Source organism: Anas acuta, chromosome Z (genome assembly GCF_963932015.1).
Source record: "Anas acuta chromosome Z, bAnaAcu1.1, whole genome shotgun sequence".
Lineage (NCBI taxonomy): Eukaryota > Metazoa > Chordata > Aves > Anseriformes > Anatidae > Anas > Anas acuta.
In genome coordinates this window covers 2,402,295-2,421,635 of record NC_089017.1, presented here as the reverse complement: position 1 = coordinate 2,421,635, position 19,341 = coordinate 2,402,295, and the positions used below count along the sequence as shown (strand labels likewise).

General features: G+C 36.7%; 1 long non-coding RNA gene across 1 annotated transcript; it reads left to right on the top strand.

Annotated features, from left to right (window-relative positions):
• Positions 1 to 12,824: 12,824 nt before the first annotated feature.
• LOC137847649 (uncharacterized) lies at positions 12,825 to 16,762 on the top strand. Its single transcript, XR_011091018.1, has 2 exons — positions 12,825 to 12,937; positions 16,429 to 16,762. It is a non-coding gene; the product is annotated as an uncharacterized lncRNA (long non-coding RNA).
• The last annotated feature ends 2,579 nt before the right edge of the window (positions 16,763 to 19,341 follow it).

The window sequence follows — 19,341 nt, the reverse complement described above, 5'->3', positions numbered from 1 at the left end:
GGGTGATGCTGTGTTTATCTAAGTGGTGAGTGGTGCTAGTGCACAAATACACGTATGTCTGAATATAACCAAGGTGCATTTAATGAGTCAACTGGACATGAAGATCACTCAGCACTCTCCTTCTATGGACCTTTTTGGAGTGATTCTTAGTAAACCTGACAAAATTTCATTGCAACTGAGGAAAAAAAAAAAAAGAACAAACTAAACCAAAAAAAAAAAAAGTTATTGTTGCAGAAAATGTTCAAACAGAGCCAAGCACATGCAGAGAACTCAGAGCTCAATTTTATGTTTTCTCAAAAAATAATCAGCTAATAAAAAGGAATATATGAGTTTTATTCAGTTTGGTTTCTTAACCAAGAGACAAAATATGTAAGCAAATCACAAGTTTTGAGCATGTACAGATGTTAAACAGACTTCTCTCTCCTCCTGTCCTGTCCCCCTGTCCAGCCCCCTGTAGAAGTAAAAACTACATGACAAAAAACAAGAATTTCAATAAATAACTGAAAATTCTGTGAGATAATGACAAAAGTGATGGTTTTGTTTTCATTGCATTTTCTTTAAATGCGCATCATAACCAAAAGATCCCAACTCTAATTAAAGAGAGATGATAGTGTGCCTCAGGTAGAAAGCTCAAAGAGATGTAAAGAATATTATTACCTTAACAAACAGTCAAGGCTATGGAAGAAATTATCTATTCTGTTGCTGGAATATTATATCCATGTGCCTTTTTGTTTACTTTTCAGCAGATATTGTATCAAACCTGTCCTTCAGCCTTTATGCATCTTGCAATAAGCATTTTATCTGAATGAATCTTTATCCTGTGGTATAAATAAATTCATCTGTATAAATAAGTAAAAGCCTATTTTTGAAAGATGCACATCTTTCAAAATTTACATCTATTCTTTTATAGTACATCACAGAAAAGTATTTCATTTGATTTGAGAAGGAATGAGGAGACTGGCCAGGAAAATAAATAAATAAATAGATAAATAGATAAATAAATAAAAATAAATAAATAAATAAAAATTAACGCACAGTAGCATTCCCATAAAAAGCTATCTTTTTTTTTTTTTTTTGCAAATACTTGTGCATTTCTGGGAGTGCTCTGTGCAGCCAGGAAATGTCACTGCAGATGAATTTTAAATAAAGTGTTCATATTTCTTTGGGGACTTTCAGATCAGAAAAGGAAATGGAATATTTACAATTTCGTGCATAATTCATTTTCTGTGGTTAACTACCAGTTTTTATTTCCACCCTCAGCCTGAATGCATTGAAACTTTGTTAAAAAAAAATAAAAATCATAAATATTCAGCTATAAACAAGAAGACTAAGAAATGGTAGTAATACTAATAATAGTAGCAATTATTAGTAGTTCAATTATTCTGTTTTTTTAACAATACATTTTGAGGAGAGGAGAGGAGAGGAGAGGAGAGGAGAGGAGAGGAGAGGAGAGGAGAGGAGAGGAGAGGAGAGGAGAGGAGAGGAGAGGAGAGGAGAGGAGAGGAGAGGAGAGGAGAGGAGAGGAGAGGAGAGAGAGAGGAGAGGAGAGGAGAGGAGAGGAGAGGAGAGGAGAGGAGAGGAGAGGAGAGGAGAGGAGAGGAGAGGAGAGAGGAGAGGAGAGGAGAGGAGAGGAGAGGAGAGGAGAGGAGAGGAGAGGGCACGGCACCGGCACGGCACGGCAGGGAATGAGGCACTTTTACATTGTTTTTATATAGATTTTGGACACCTGTAGATTGTGTGTCTACCTCTCATCCTATCATGTATTTTATCCTTAATCTAGTGTAATTTACTTCAGTGAGCTGCTTCAGATTCCTAGCTGTGTAACTACTGCACAATCATTTGGCCCAGAAATTTCCATTCCACTTTGGCATTGGCATTGCACTGAGTTGAAGGAGTCTTTTTTCATGAGTTGTTTTAAGCTTAATAAATTGAAATAAAGCCTTAATTCTTGCACAATATTTTTCTATGCCACCTTAACAATGATAATCCACTAATAAATAATTGCTGTGATGTTCATACAGTTCTTTAACACATAAGATGAAGATGTACATGTGCAAAATACTGTTTTATATTTTGTTTTCCTCTTTGGGGAAAAATATCTAGCAGAGGTCGTCTCATCTCACTGCTAATCTGATATACAGCAGATAAAAAGTTTCAGTCTGATTTCATGTCTGTCACAGCCCCTATATCACTCTGCATTTATGAAATATTTCAAAGTTGCGTTCATTTCTATCCCAGTCAGATTGCAGAGAGAACTTTGCACTTGATAACAGAATGAGGCTGCCAAATTCTTTATAAAGGTGGAAATAGCAGGAGTGCATTTAACTTGTTTTGAACAAATTGCATTGGCTAACAGTCAAATATTATATTGATTTTAACATTGTTAACTTTATAATTTGCTACATGGTCCTAGGCCAGCATATCTCACTGACCTTCTTATACCCCTGTGTTACAGGAGGTTTCAGATTTACTGAGGTATGAGTCTAACCTGTTTTTATGCATTGGCGCCTTCTGTAATGCTACCAGAAGCCTTTCTGTTTGTTTGTTTATTTATTTATTTATTTATTCCACACCAACCTTTCTTTTGTCAAAATACACTGTCACCAATATTGGATATATGCATGATTTTAGGGCCTCAAGTGATGTAAATGGCTCACTTACTCATTTAGGTCTCTGAACAGTTACGCCACCTAAGCTTTTGGCCACTCAAAAGCCTTATTGTTGCTTCTGGCTTGTATCTCCAGTGTCAAATCTTGAAGACATTGTTTTGGTTCTCCAAGCAATCACGCTGTTAACAGAAGTTGCAAGATTTTTCAGGTAATAGATGTCTTTTGGAAGTCTGTCAGAGTGCATTTGGAGATACTTATCTTGCCTAACTTCAAACATCTAAAATTGAGCTATGTAGTCTAACCTACCAAAATAGGTTTCAACTTCAGTCCACAGAGGGACACCAGAAGGTAATTCATACCTTCTCATACACTTGTCATAGAGTGAGACGAATTCCTCCCTCTATCTACCTCTCCCTCATTCACCAAGTCTGGTCAGACTGTATAGCTGAACTTATGAGAAATGGTTCTCACCTTTAAAGCACATGTGAGTCCCACTGAATCCATCCTGGGTCTTTAAAATTTAGATAAAGCAGAAAAAAAAAAAAAAAAAAAAAAAACAAAGAAAGGAAAGGAAAGGAAAGGAAAGGAAAGGAAAGGAAAGGAAAGGAAAGGAAAGGAAAGGAAAGGAAAGGAAAGGAAAGGAAAGGAAAGGAAAGGAAAGGAAAGGAAAGGAAAGGAAAGGAAAGGAAAGGAAAGGAAAGGAAAGGAAAGGAAAGGAAAGGAAAGGAAAAGCAGTAGCTCTTTATTATTTATTATTATTATTATTATTATTATTATTATTATTATTATTATTATTATTATTATTATTATTATTAATAATAATAATAATAATAATAATATAAAATATAATATAAATAAAATATATATAAATATATATATTTATATATATAAATATATATAATATAAATATAATAATAATAATAAGTTATATTTGGTACTTTTTGAGGATATATTTATTCAAAAGCTATTCACCTTAATGAATTATGAGTTATCTAATATGTAAAAAGTCAGCATGCCTTTTTGATAGTATTATAAATAAATAAATAAATAAATCCTTTCTCAAGCCCAGAAGCCACAGTCCTCCATGCTTATACAGAACAAAATCAGTTCTAACTGAAGTTTCCCTCCGTTTCTTCTCCTAATTGACAATATACAAATTTAACATAGAAGATCTTTGTTTTTCCTATCTGTGATCAGACACTATTCTGCTTTGGACTGTATGCTTGCCCTTTCATGGGCCTACTGTACATAACAATTATTTGCATTTCCAGAGAACTGGAAGATTAACCTCCAGGCTTTTCCTAGATCTAATTTCCTGCCTTCCACTATGTCAGGCTGCCTGGGGGCTGTTGGAAAGTTTTAACCTGCAGCATTAACTCATATTAATCAAAGGCTGGGCTGCGAATAGGGGAAGATTCTGAGGACTATCATAACAATATGTTACTTGCCTCCACTAATCCGATGTCTGTATCATTTGGCACATCTCTCTTGGACAGAAATTTTTTTGTTGTGACATAAGGAACAGTTAAAATTACATGGTTTGTTCAGCTCAGACTGAGGGTAGGTCTCATGGCAGCCTGCAGCTCCCTCATGAGGGAAGAGGAGGGGCAGGCGCTGAGCTCCGCTCCCTGGGGACAGTGACAGGACCTGAGGGAATGACACGGAGCTGGGAGGTCCTACGTGGAGCCAGGATGTGGCATAAGGACTACTCCGACACCAGGGTTCTTTTAGGATCAGTAGCTGCTACTACTTTATTGGTGACATAACTTCAACTCCCTCTTATTGAGGGCATAACTTCATCTACTTAATGAGGACAGGCTCCCTTCTTATACCATTTGCCCCACAGCAGTACTTTTCCACTAACCATTCATTGGTCAACAACTTTGCCTGGTAACCGCAAACACCCAGCAATTTGCATGTAACAAGCAACCCAAGACGGCATGGCATCTCCTGAACCATCCTTCTTTGTTCCTTCTAAATTCTTTACATTTATGTTCCTGATAGCCTCATCGTTAAGAGTCCTATGTTATCACGAACCATGGGGCTTCTCAACCCCCGTGGCCACACTCCCACACCAGGATTTGGACTCCATGATCTTTGTGGATCCTTTCCAACTCAGGCTATTTTACGATTCCATGATTATTGAACTGCTTGGTGAACATGCAGTCATTTTTTTCTGTTGCACTTTTTTTTGTAATTTTAAGTGGATAAGTACTGTTATATATGGAGTGGTAATTTGTGTCAATAAGATGGTTGATGTTAATAAAGAAGGGGGAGATGTGGGAGTGTGACCGTGGGGGTCGGCAAGCCCCATGGTTGATGATAACATCAGACTCTTAAAGTTGAGGCCATCAGGAATGTAAAGAGTTTAGAGGGAACAAAGAAGGGTGACTCAGGAGATGCCATACAGTCTCAGGGTTCCTTGTTCTCCAGCCATTAAGGCATGGAAGTTGCTGGGTGTTTGCTGTTGCCGGGCAAAGTTGTTTGACCAATGAACAGTTGTTTTGAGAAGAACTGCTGTGGGGTGAAGGGTATAAGAGGGGAGTCTGTCCTCAAGATGGAAAGGTAACATGATATAATGAAGTTATGTCATCAATAAAGAAGTAGAAAAAAGGAATGAATAGGGACAGGCTAACAGAACAGGGACCAGGACACGAACAGGGACATTGATCACCTCATGAAGATAGGTTCGGACAAACTCAGCAAACCGCTCAGAGAAGCTCATATAGAAAGACGCTGGAAATAGGCGCACCAGAGCTGGGAAGAAGCTCAAGCTGAGAAGCAGACCTGCGCACACAACTGCCCCTCATTGGTAAGCAGTTGTGCATTATGGGGAATCACATGTCCTTAGAAACAAAGACTGTCCTGGTGACCTTACAGCTTATTCTCTTTATTAACAATCAGACAGTTTATGATCCTGAAATATGGGACCAAATTGAGGTCAAGGTGTGGGACTCTGCTACGAAAAACGACAAGGTTGCAGTGGGATTGCTCGGCACCTGGCGAGCAATCTCTGAGGCCTTAAAGAGCCATGTGTGGCCACAATCAGAAATGTGTGGTTTGCCAGATTGTGAGGGAGCTGCGGCCTTGTCCACCAATGTTTCTGCTACACCTTCACCTCCCCCCCCCCCCCAACTACTGCCATCGCAGGCCTTTGCTGTTACGCCCCCCGGTGACCTGAATGTGCCTTTTGATCAATGTGCCTGTTAGCCTTGAAAAGGAGATGGAAATGATTCCCTTCGATCTGGGAAGATTAGGACATATAAAGCCTGAAGACCGAGTTGCTTAACAATTTAAAGCGAGACATATTGTTCCCATGAATAGTCCTGGAATTCCCCAGTGTTTGTAATCAAGAAAAGGAATGGAAAATGGAGACTGTTATCTGTATATTTAGAAAGTTCGATGTTCGTGTGTGCGTGTTGGTAGAATATAGATTTCCTGCACACCCAGCACTGTTTACTTGCCTTTTATAAATATTACTATATTCAGATTGAGTTGTATCTTCATTTATAACACACTGAATTTGAGTTAGCTTCGCAATGGTTTGGCAATCAGAAAAAAATAAAGGTCTTAACTAAATCATAACTGCTACAATAATAAAGATATGTTAAAATAATCACCTCTTCTACTCAAATTGCAATAGAAAATTTGCAGGCAGAAATTTTGCAGAATCAGGGAGCACTACCGACTCTTGATTTATCAGGGCCTGCAAGTAGTTTTTGTACTCCAGAAGCTTTAAACATATGTTTGATAGCTTCTCTGAACCAGGGTCTGAATCACGATTTGCACCTGAATCAGAATTTGCACCTATTCTTTCTCTACCTGCATCAACATTGAAACACTGGTTGTATTTCCACTTACAATTTTTTGAGACACCATCAATGCACGAACAAGATCTCTGCAGGTGTGTTTTTTTTGTTTTTGTTTTTGTTTTTGTTTTGTTTTGTTTTCCTTTGCCTGCAAATAGTTTTTATAAGAAAGGCTGATTCAAATAATCTATCCAAAATAATGCAGATATTTGTTTATCTTATGCTAAGAAGAAATAAAACACACATTATATCCTCTTGGAGACACACACATATGTGCTAAAGGGATGAAGTGCTACTTTCATTGCAAATGACAAAGAAACCAAACGGATTGCTAAAAGCAATATAGCCTCTTCTCCCTCTGCAAGAGGAAATGGCTGTAGCTTCTCTGTTAAGTGTCTGGGAAAAAAAACTTTATTATGCTTTCTCTGCTTTGCTCTTTTCCTTCCTCTCTCCCTCCTTTTCTATTTCAGTTTATCTGTTCATCACATAGCAAACGTGACATCTCCTCAATATATCTCCATTTCAGATTTCATTAACCTATAACCTATAATGTCCCAATTTGTTTCAAGTACTTTTATTTATACCATTTCTTGGACCTATACATTTTGATCTAAGAAACAGTATTCTCTTCTCAATGCCTATGGAGCGCACTTTGCAGGTACCATCAGTTCAGAAAAAGCAGTCACCCAATATATGAGATTGTGACAAGGTATAATGTAATGGTAGTTATGTGAACCTCCAATAAACTAGTGGTACTTCACAGATTACTTGGAGAGAAAGTCTTTTAGCGTGCTTGAAGAAGTATGAAATGAATTTCATTTCCTTCTCATTTGCCTTGCTTTTGAAAGGTTTCATGCAAGATATGTGACCAACTATTATAGTACTAATCCATCCATGACAGAGCTCAATTTTCCCTGAGAATTTACTTCTGAATGGGCTGCAGAAAAACTTGAAAGCTCAAAATTAAAGTACAGTGAACAGAGCAACCACTGAGCTGTGGGCAGCTGTCTGTCAAGAAAACCAGTTGGAACAAAAACGTAAATTAGATTTTATTTTTATTTATGTTTTTAAAGCAATCTACAAAGGTAAAGTTTTACAGCCCTGTGTGTAAACAAGAGCAATGAGATGGAAGTGATGACAAGATGCTGTTATTGTGAGCTATTCTCATTACAGTAAATAAATAAATAAAGACTACTGGTTACTGACAGTTTAAAAACAGTACACTGTGTTGCACTTAGTCACCCATTATGAATGAGCAGAAACTCCATGGTAATTCAGACATTGATTTTCTTTCTTTTTTTTTTTTCCTGTCACTAGCCACATAACTTAAGTCTGTTATAACCAAAATCTTTGGAAAGGATCCTGAGAGCGGCTAAAATGGATTTTAAAATGCACAGTATGATTTAAGGTAGTCACAGGGCTCAAAAGTGTGAAGTAAGCCTGTTTCTGCTAAGGGACGAGCAAGGCTGTGATGTTGTGATGGTGTGGTACTTGCTCCAGTGATGGAGAAGGTGCATCTCACACAGTGTGGTGCAGTCAGGAAGGCTGCTGTCCTTCCTGCTATTGCTTCTTGTCAGAGGCACAGGGATGATGAAAGGTGAGTTGGACAGGATGCCAGTAGAGTAACTGGCCTCTTCAGCTCACTCTGCACCAGAGAAGAGATCCCATTTAAGACTTCTAAATTCCTGACTGTATCAATTGATGCCAAACTTCATATGGCTTCAAGTACACTGGATACAAGTTAAATGAATTGGAGGCTTACTTCATACAACAGCTTCCGATCTCCACAGTTCATATCACCATATGCAAAACAGGGTGGGATTTCTTTTTTTCTGACAAATGAAATATAGATGTGTCTATGTGAGATAGTTACAATGACTCTTACATTCAGAGGAGGAAATCAAACCCTTTAATTGCATGCTTCATTATGGGCACACCTCTATCTTAGATGTGGGCCTCGGATGAGTATTGTCACAAAGCTCCCATTCTCCACTGGGTATGAAGGAGTAGCTCAGATAGAGATGTGTAAGCAGAGTAATCTCAACCTGTATGCTTATATTAAAAATAAAGTAATTCTCACTTTGCAGCAGCCTGTAATAAGGACTAATTTCTTCACATATATTGACAAATTTAATCTTGGCCTAAAGAACTCCCTAGTTTGACTGTGATTTTTTTTTTTTATTTTTTTTTTTTCCTGTGGCACATATGATTACATTCTACCTCTACCCTGCAGCAAAACTGCAAATATTTGTGAATTTGCCTGAGGCAAAAAGTCACTGTTTCCCAAATTACATGTTGTCTTCAACATCTGATAATCAGTGCTCTGGAGAATGAAAGGTGAAATAGGATGATATTTGGCGAAACAGAAAAACATGAAATTCCCTCCCACTCAAATAGAATTGCAAGTAATAAGACAGATCAGTAAAGCTGCAGCAATTTATGCCAGTTAAGAATATGACCCATAGCTTATTTCTCAAAAATAGTCTTTTTTTTTTTTTTTTTTTTCACCAATAAACGTTGCAACTAATATAAGCTAGAACAGAAAAATATGCCTATCCCCCTGCCACTGTGTGACACTGAAGAAATATTCCTAAAAATATTTTTACATTGTTTTGACAAGTACATTGTTCTCAGATCCCTATACAGAAATTTCAAGGTGTTGGCTGCTGGGAAGCTCACAGCATCTGTGAAATAGTTGTCCATAAAGTTGGCCAATGATGTAAAAATTTCATTGGAAGGAACAGGCTCTTTGTGGAGATAGTCCATACATAAAAAGACATTTTATGTGTGTGTCAAACTTTTTCACACTTATATTGAAATAATATGGGCTGCCAGTCCCATGATTGATACCAAAATATCTTGAAGATTTCATGAAAATGCCTTCAGCCTACATAAGTGCTATCTACATAAGTGACATGCTATCCAGTACGCAGTTACACTTTTCTGTATTTAATCCTAGTTAAGTTTTTCTTACCTATTTTAATCATATCAGAGTTTCACCCACAGGCATACAAACATCATTTGGTATGCCATTTTTTCCCTTTCCCTTTCCCTTTCCCTTTCCCTTTCCCTTTCCCTTTCCCTTTCCCTTTCCCTTTCCCTTTCCCTTTCCCTTTCCCTTTCCCTTTCCCTTTCCCTTTCCCTTTCCCTTTCCCTTTCCCTTTCCCTTTCCCTTTCCCTTTCCCTTTCCCTTTCCCTTTCCCTTTCCCTTTCCCTTTCCCTTTCCCTTTCCCTTTCCCTTTCCCTTTCTCTTTCCCTTTCCCTTTCCCTTTCCCTCTCCATCTTCCTGTTCCTCTTCAACTTTTTCTTACTCTTTTTACTTTTTCAAGTAGTAGTAGTACTCCTGGTGAGGCCTCGATCTCATCTCTATGTGTTGGCAATACTTTGCCTAAAGAAGCCAAGGATACTGCTAGTCTTCTTAGCTGCAAGGGCAATTTTCTGATTCATAGTCTATCATGGATTCATGTCCTCCAGGATTCCTAGGTCCTTTTATGTAAAGTTGCTTTCCAGCTGGGTAGTTCCCAGCATGTCCTGATGTCCTGGTGCCTGGGACACTCCACCAGGTTTATGTCATCTGCAAAAGTCTTTCTTGTTGTGTCTGTGAAGGGAAAAAAAAAAAAAAAAAAAAAAAAAAAAAAAAAAAAAAAAAAAAAAAAAAAAGTCAGAAACTTGTACCTTCATAGATTATTGCTATTTTCAATTACCAATTCAACCTAGATACTTACAGCCACAGGCAAGGAGGGTAATATAAGACCGTAGGGCAGACACAACTTCTGCTGTTTGGATAGACCATATGCTAAATATTTGATCCTGATCAGTACCAAGTGCCTAATGCAAATTACAGACCACTTTAAGCTACTGACCATTTTCATCTATTTTTAACTTTTTTTTCAGTAATAATTTCCTTACATTTATCTTTCTAATTTAAATTATTCCAGGTTTATTGTACTAGGTCTGGCTGTGATAGAGTTAAATCACACCAGTGTTCTGTCTCTTGCTGAGCAATGCTGGCACAGCGTCAAGACTCCCTCCAAATTCCCCAAGAGCCAATAGGCTGGGGGTAGGCAAGAAGAGGGGACATCACCAAGGCAGCTGATCTAAACCAACCAAAGGGATATTCCATACCGTATGATGTCACACTCAGCAGTAAAAGGTGGGAAAGGGGAAGGAGAAAGGGTCTCTTGTTATGAAGACATCAGTTCTCTCAAACAACTGCTATGTGTATTGAGGCTCTGCTTCCTGGGACAAGGCTGAACATTGCTTGTTGATATTTTTTTCCCTCTCTCTTTGCCTCTGTGTGTATTTTTTTTTCACTTTATTTAAGTAATCCTTATCTCAAACTGCAAGTTTTTTTTGTTGTTTATTTGTTTGTTTGTTTTGTTTTGTCTTTTTTTTTTTTTTCCCTTTCCAGCATAATTTCTTCCCCCCATCTCCCCCTCTTCTTCTGAGGAGGGGGAGTGAGAATGCAGTTGTACTGGAGTTCAGCTGCCCCACAAAGTAAAACCACCAAAATCACAGATCACATTTTGACATAGTTACAATTAAATGCACTTTAATTTTGTTCTGAAGTAGCTTTTCATGTTGGATTTATTTTTATTTTTTTTAATTGTGTATGAAATAAGAAATATTTCAGTCAAAATATTTTATTTGAAAGTGGATCTTTATAAAATATTTAAGACCTTTCAATTTTCAGGGAGTTTCAAAATATTTTGCTCATGTTCCAATATCTGTCTTCCTGCTTCTTATGGAAGATAATTTTTCTTAATCTTTCAATAAGATAAATGACTTCTAGGCTCTTCAAAGTAAGGGATAGTGTGTACCAAGGTGCTTTAGCTCTAAATACAGACTTCTGACTAATTTTGACACAAGCTGGTTTTAAGGAATATACTGATATATCTCCTGATTTGGAAACTTTAAAAGAAACTACTTTTACATCATAATTAATAAATCAGCTCTGAGATAAAAATCTTGTTTCATTTATTTATTTATTTATTTTATTTATTTATTTTTATTTTTCCCATTTAATTAGATCCCTTGTTTCTTGTTACATTGAAAAAGAACAAACACAGTTTTATATGATGTGACCTTTTTGCTGAAGTATATTCATATGATGAAAGAAAAAGTGCCAGTACTTTATTTTTAAGTAAAAGCTTAGAAATATACCTCAGACTGAAAAATAATAATAATAATAATAATAATAATAAAATAAAAAATAAGGAAAAGAGAGAGAAAGAGAAAGAAAGAAAAAGGAAGAGGAAAAAAAGAAAAGAAAAAGAAAGAGAAAAAGAAAAAGTAAAAAAAGAAAAGCTTGCAAATGTAATGTGAATTTTATTTTATGTTACACTAACTGCTACTTATTTTGGTATGGCTGTAGATTGGAGTGCAAATTAATGAGACAGCACACAGGTATGTAACCTGCTGAGGCATTTTAAAGAAAAAAAAAGAATTAAAAAGGTGTAATTTTCTCTTGCATGTATGAGTGGCTTTGAAAATGTAGTTTAGTTCTCTTTATCCATCCCTTCTTTATGTCCTGTAAAATAGTAATATTCTCTCTATTATGCATTCTAGCAGAATATGTTTAGGCAGTGTTCAGAACATGAGGCTCTGGATTTAAGACTTTGAGCTGTGTTTCAAATCATTTGCAAAAATATCCAGTGGGGAATCTGTTTTGTCCATTCTTTCTCTTGGCCTTTGATTCACATGGAGAAGCAGGAGTATTTATATTCCAGCAGAAACTTTGAAAAAAATTTTTGAAATAACTTTTCATATTTTTATCATATGTCAAAACCATGGCCAGAATATTTGTTTAAAGAATTTCTTGAGGTCATTAAATTCTTAATATCCTGCAGGGAAAAAAAAAAGTTTTTTATTTATTTATTGTGGTGTGATTGCCTGGAGTAATTAGGAAAATAAAACATTCACATTTTAAAGAAAATGTACAGCATTGAAGAGGCTTTCAGGGTAGGGCATAGCTGCCTCTGCCTTAGATGCTATTGCGCTGGGGAAACCTAGTGTGCTAGCTCTAAGGAACAGTACAGAGTGTAGAGTGGAGTGGAGACACCATGGCTAGGCTCTGTAACCAGGTGGAGCTGCACTTTTTGCTACCCTGAGCCAAGGACCTGTCATGTTTTGACAAATGCTGTACCCTAGTGTACTTTTGCTCATTATAATATCATTATAATAACGAAACACACCTTCATCCCAAAAGCTACCCGCCTCCAAGGTGCAACCACCCCTCACTGAGCATGCACTCTGAATTTCTTGGAGCCTATTACTTTAAACGGAGACGGGAGAACTTTTCACCAATCACAGCTAAGATATGCTTGATTAGAGCCACTCAAGCTCCACCTAAAAGATAGAAAATAATATAAATTGGCATAAAAAAGAGGGGATGTTAGGGAAGATACCACTGTTGTGGGAGATACCATCTGGAGGGAATACAACATCCTTAGGACCTCCTGACTCCTGGGACCAGTCAATGGGCTGAGCCTCTCTTCCCCCTCATTGGGATGCCTTTGGGTGAGATTTGAACACTTGGTTATAAATCTTTCTAGAGTCTTTGATCCTTTTAACCTGTTAATTTATAGGCTGCGCACTTGTAACACCTGTTATGTCATGCATGCTAGCTTGCTTTTGCAGACAACCACTATCACCAGCAATCCAAAGAACCTGTGTACCTGTTGCTGTAATAAATCACACTTAATTGCATTGTTATAGCTCTCATTAAGTGCGACTAGGGTAAAGGTGGTTATACGTTATTGGTGAATTTGTGACTGTGATAGTTCAGTGTTCTGAATCCAACCAGATCCCTAACGGTTAATACGTTATTGGTGAATATCCGACTGGACCCCAAACAGTTAATGTGTCATTAGTGAATCCGACTGGACCCCAACAGTTAATGTGATATTGGTGAAATCTGTGATTGTGATAGTTTAGTACCCTGAATCTGTCTGGGCCCATAATGGTTAATCAGCTACACCGCTTAATGCGACATTCATTTATTTATTTATTTATTTTAAATGGAATCTTGATGTAAGTGGCTATACCTTCTCAACATAGAAAAAACATAGTTAGGAAATAATATTTCAGAATTTATGGTTTTATTTTATTACCTACTTGTAGTTTTGAAACCCACATTGTTCTGCATTTAGAAGACTGTTGATAATCAGATACTAAAATGAGGTTAAAAAGAAGAACAACAACAGAATGACAGAAGCGTGGAAGCGGGAAGAGGGAGAATACTACAAAATATTTATTCTACATAGAGAGGAAAAAAAAATAAAAAAGTACCAGGAGAAATAGGCTAGAAATAGAAATTCATGCTGTGTTTGTTTGTTTGTTTGTTTGTTTTATTTTATTTTGTTTTGTTTTTCTGCAGAAAGGAGAGCCTGGAAAACAAACACAAAGTCTGTGCTTGGTATATGCCTTTAAGCCATTGATATTAATTAAGATTTTATGGGTTACAAACACTTATGATATAATTAAAGTAAGATTCTTTCTACAGTAAAACTATAAGAAATGACTTTTAGAAACTGTGGGAACTATTAAAATGGCACATCAGTACCAAAATGAGCAATATTTACTAGTATTAGCACTATTAAAATGCCTTTTGAAGACAAACTTAGGTAATTATTACTCAGAAAAAACTCACACTTTGAGATATAGAACAGTGATAATTAAATCACTTTCTATATATATCTCTGTTTTTGGTGTTTGACAGAATGGAGTCTTTAAGACAATCTATTTTAATGGTCTTGAATTAACAAGATTTTCAAACAGATAGAGCGCACTTAGCAGGAGGATGATACCTGTTTTATGCTTTATTACATGTATTGACATTGTTTTAAAGGTTGGGGAGCTCTTTTAGGTGCCCATACTAAAGAATCTTAGAATCAAAGAATCATACCCATGTTTAAGTCCTGTAATATCCTGAAAGCTTTCTGAAGAAGAGTATTGTTGTCAATGCCCTTATTTATTGCAGGAAGTTTAGAACACAATAAGATTTTTTTTTCTAGAGTCATGCTACCATTATTATTGAAGAAGGAAAATATGTTACTTTTAACTTTATATAAAATATTTATTTGTTTGTTTATTTATTTATTGTAGAAGTCAGACAAAGAAAACAAACTGAAAAGTGCAGTCTTGGATAAAGAAGAGTGTGTTAAAATGAATGAAAGAAGGAAATGAAAGAAGGAAAGGAAATCAAGAAAGGAAAGGGAGGAAGGAAGGAAAGAGGAAGGGAGGAAGGAAGAGAGAGAAATAAAAAGAGAAAAAGAGAGAGAAAAAAGAAAGAAGCAGAGTGAAAGAGTAATCTGATTTGATTTGAGATGGCTGCTAAATCCTGTGTTCAGAAGCAGAAAAGATCAAATTTCTTGGTCGTTAGCCTTAGTGTTGTTCATTATAGTGTAATGCTCAGTTTTGGAATACAATTCCAGAGCTTACATGAGTTCCTGAGGGGGTGGAAGACACCCCAGTAAGAGATCTGCTTGTACCGTAGGTAACCAACTTGTCAGTTAACAAAGGAGGAAAAATGGCATATGCATATTGACGTTGGAAAATGATGATCTCCTCTTTTGTTACACCAAAATGCTGATTGCAGGTAGCATTCAGATGTCATTTAAAAGCTTAGGAGTTTGAGAGTGTCACCATGTGATTTTTAACAACTGGGGCTTCATGGGACAAGCTAGGTGATCAGGCAGCCAAGGTGAAGCAAAGTAAAGCTAAGAAATACCTAACCAGTATTTCTACCACTTGTCTTATCTTCTATTTCCTTTCCTTCTCCTTGACTGATTGATTGGACAAATTGTAAGAGAGTAACACTACATAATAATATAATCCAAATAAACATGGTGGTTAACATTTATGAAATACCATTGTTTGTGTTTAAAAAAGTATTGACTAAGCTGCCATTTATTTGTGTATTTATTTATTCTTTTCTCAAAGAAAGATTGGACTCCTCCTAGAACTGAATGGAATTAATTTCACAACATCAACATCCAAAATAATATTATTTGAATAAGGGAATCCTTTATTTTTGAAATATACTATTTTTGTTGTTGTACAACTCCAAAAAAAAAACTGTACAACTCCAAAAAAACTGTACAACTCCAAAGCTGCCAGACTCATTATGGACAAGTCACAGTTCATGAGCTCTGTTCTCTGGCCTTTCACATCAAATTACAAGTAATGTTTCTTGGCTTTTTGTCTTCAAGGTAATAATCTGAATGTTCATCCACAATTGCAGGATGAAAATTGTAGTGGATTTGTTAGTGGATCTATTTATTTGACAAAATCAAATTACAAAGACAAAACACATCAGCATAACTGATGTGTTGCATCGGAGGAACAGCCCAAAAGAGAACTTAAGCTGCTTATGCCTGACTTCATGTCGTTCCATATGCAAGGGTCGTGTTACAAGACAGAAGTGATGGGAACTTTATGCTGTTCTGTATAGAATAGGCTGTAGGATGACAGATTAAGTTGAATTAGAGGAGACCAAATATTCTTCAGTCCCATTTAAAAATAATACGTTTGGTAGACCATCATGGAGCAGGAACAGACTGATTCTTGTTTGTGATTGACACTGGGTGAATATCTGTTGAACATATTATTACAGGAAATTTGATACTAAGTGCTGTACACAGCCTTTTCATAATAAAAATAAATCCTTAATTCTATTTATTCATTCTGCATCAATTTAATTAAAGAGATGTGCAATATCATTTAAATATGTTGATGCAAATTTGGGTTATATAGAAAAGAAAAAGGTAAAAGTTTGCTATGAATAATAATATTTTATGATATTTAAGCATAAATAAGAATGAAAAGTGTAATAATTATAATAATAATTAAAAATATGAAAATGTTCTGAAGTGTACCTCGATGGAATTTTAGTAGCAAAATATTTTATATTAATTAACATGATTTATAGAAAATAATGTTAAAAATGTTCATAAGCAAGTCTTTTTGTCACTTTGATGTTCTATTTATTTATTTTTTGGAGGGGGAAGGAGGAAGATAAAGTGGCTAATTTATTGCCAGTTCAAAGTCCAGAAATATTAATTTCAGCTGCTCTGGAAGTAATCATTGGAAAGTTCATGACAATCTTGATTCTGATGAGTTGGCACCTTCTGCAGAATTTTATATCCACGATACATCTTGATCCATTGGTCCAAATAGAAGGACATTTATTCTATGTATACACCTGCCTCATAGTTACCTGAGACATCCATTCTGCAAGTCTCTGCAGCAATTATCTTGATTCAAGTCAATTCTACTCAGTTTTGAATAAATTGATGTTATGTGTTATTAATTGATGTTAAAATATAATATGTTATAAAAACATCTTCAACATCTTCATCAATGATCTGGATGACAGCATTGAGTGCACCCTCAGTAAGTTTGCAGATGACACCAAGCTAGGTGCGTGTGTCGATCTGCTCGAGGGTAGGAAGGCTCTGCAGGAGGATCTGGATAGGCTGCACCGATGGGCTGAGATCAACTGTATGAAGTTCAACAAGGCTAAGTGCCAGGTCCTGCACCTGGGGCACAATAACCCCAAGCAGAACTACAGGCTGGGAGAGGAATGGTTGGAGAGCTGCCAGGCAGAGAAGGACCTGGGAGTGATGGTGGACAGTCGGCTGAATATGAGCCAGCAGTGTGCTCAGGTGGCCAAGAAGGCCAACGGCATCCTGGCTTGTATCAGAAACACTGTGACCAGCAGGGCTAGGGAGGTGATCGTCCCCCTGTACTCGGCTCTGGTGAGGCCGCACCTCGAGTACTGTGTTCAGTTTTGGGCCCCTCGCTACACGAAGGACATCGAGGTGCTTGAGCGGGTCCAAAGAAGAGCGACAAAGCTGGTGAGGGGCCTGGAGAGCAAGTCCTATGAGGAGCGGCTGAAGGAGCTGGGCTTGTTCAGCCTAGAGAAGAGGAGGCTCAGGGGTGACCTTATTGCTCTGTATAAGTACATTAAAGGAGGCTGTAGCAAGGTGGGGGTTGGCCTGTTCTCCCATGTGCCTGGTGACAGGACGAGGGGGAATGGGCTAAAGTTACGCCAGGGGAGTTTTAGGTTGGATGTTAGGAAGAATTTCCTTACTGAAAGGGTTGTTAGGCACTGGAACGGGCTGCCCAGGGAGGTGGTGGAGTCACCATCCCTGGAAGTCTTCAAAAGACGTTTAGATGTAGAGCTTAGGGATATGGTTTAGTGGGGACTGTTAGTGTTAGCTTAGAGGTTGGACTCGATGATCTTGAGGTCTCTTCCAACCTAGAAATTCTGTGATTCTGTGATTCTGTTTTTAGTTTGGTTGGTTTTCCATGTTTTACTCCAACACTGGAAGAGTTATGAATAGAATGCATGCAAATTCTGATTTTCAGTCTACATTATTTCAGAAATAGAATTCTTATCAGGAGAATCCCACTTCGTTCAATATAGTATAGTACAAGATAATGCCCTCACCTTAAAAGAGTTTTAAACTCTAAAACTCAGGGCATATTTTCCTGTAAAAAGGGCTGTCTGAAACCCACTGAAGTTAATCAAAAGGTCCTACCTACTTCATCACAGGGATCTAGAACTGCTGTGCATAACCCTCAAATGAGATTGCTGGCCTGATCAGCCTTGCGTTTCAGATCAACAAGGATGAGTAAAGCCCTCTTTAAAATTCTTTGCTAGACAACAGCAGTGTTAGGCAAATGTTATTTCAGAGAAACTAACTTGCACACTTGTTGACCTATCTGGATCTCTGAGTTTTGATCTTCCAGGCAAAAACAAGACACTCTGTCGTTTGTTTTTTCTGGTCAGTTCTTTGTTCCTTCAGAGACCATATTTGCCTGAGAGCTATTCCTGCACTAAAGATAATATGTTTACCTTTCACAGATATGAAAAATTTGTGTTTCAGTTCTGTTCCATGTCTGTGAAACAAGGATCTTCCACTCTCCATCAAGGAACTTGGCATACTACAATTTTATCACTTACCACTAAGTGTTATCTATTGCAACTCCTTATTGTTTAAGATGCTAATCTGGCAAAAGTAGTGAAGCTAGTTTTCTTATCATTTTATGATTAGGAAATTAACAAAGTCTGAAAAAGTGCTGCAGCTCATATACAAAGTGTTCTAAAAAACTAATGTAGTAGTTCTCATCATCTCAGCAGTGGGGAAAAAAAAAATAAATAAATGCATCCTGCTTAGTTTTCTTTGTTTGTTTGTTTTTCCCTGGCTGAAGTCCTGAAATTTCCTTTATATGGATAGATAATCTCTCAGGTGCTCACTTTTCTTATCATAGAAGAAGGAAATGTCTTACACATAGTTTCTCATAAAGCAGGATATTTCTGCAAAAAATCCATTTTAATGAGGATTATATTCTGGGCTGAAATAATAGCAATAATACAGAATGTCTGGATCTGAAATGGATTAATCTACAAATTCAGATAGTGGGCCACTTCTAAGGCAGTAGTAGATTAAACATTGAGCCTTCTCTGGAATACAGATTACAATAATGGGATACCATATATTTAGTATATCATAAATATATGTCCAAAGATAACACATACTCCTTACAGTTATTAAAGTCTGCTCTCACCTCATTCTTCATAGATATGCTATTCATTTTCTCCTATGTAATGAAAGGAGATTTTTTCAATAATTTTCCTAATTTTCTTAAAATATATTTAATAACCAAAAATCACATAATCTATGAAGACAAGTTAGAAACTCAATGATCAAGAAAGTTGTTTTTGTAACTAAAGGATATCATGGATATCAAAAGGTTTGAGAAAATAATAATCTCAAAAAAAAAAAATTATACTTCGGTAGATGACACCTTTCCTGTGTACTAGCAACTTTATCTGATGGTAAACAAAAATTACGTAGGAGGCAGGACTTTGACATATATTATAATGTTACTCTGAGTCACATCTGCATACAAAT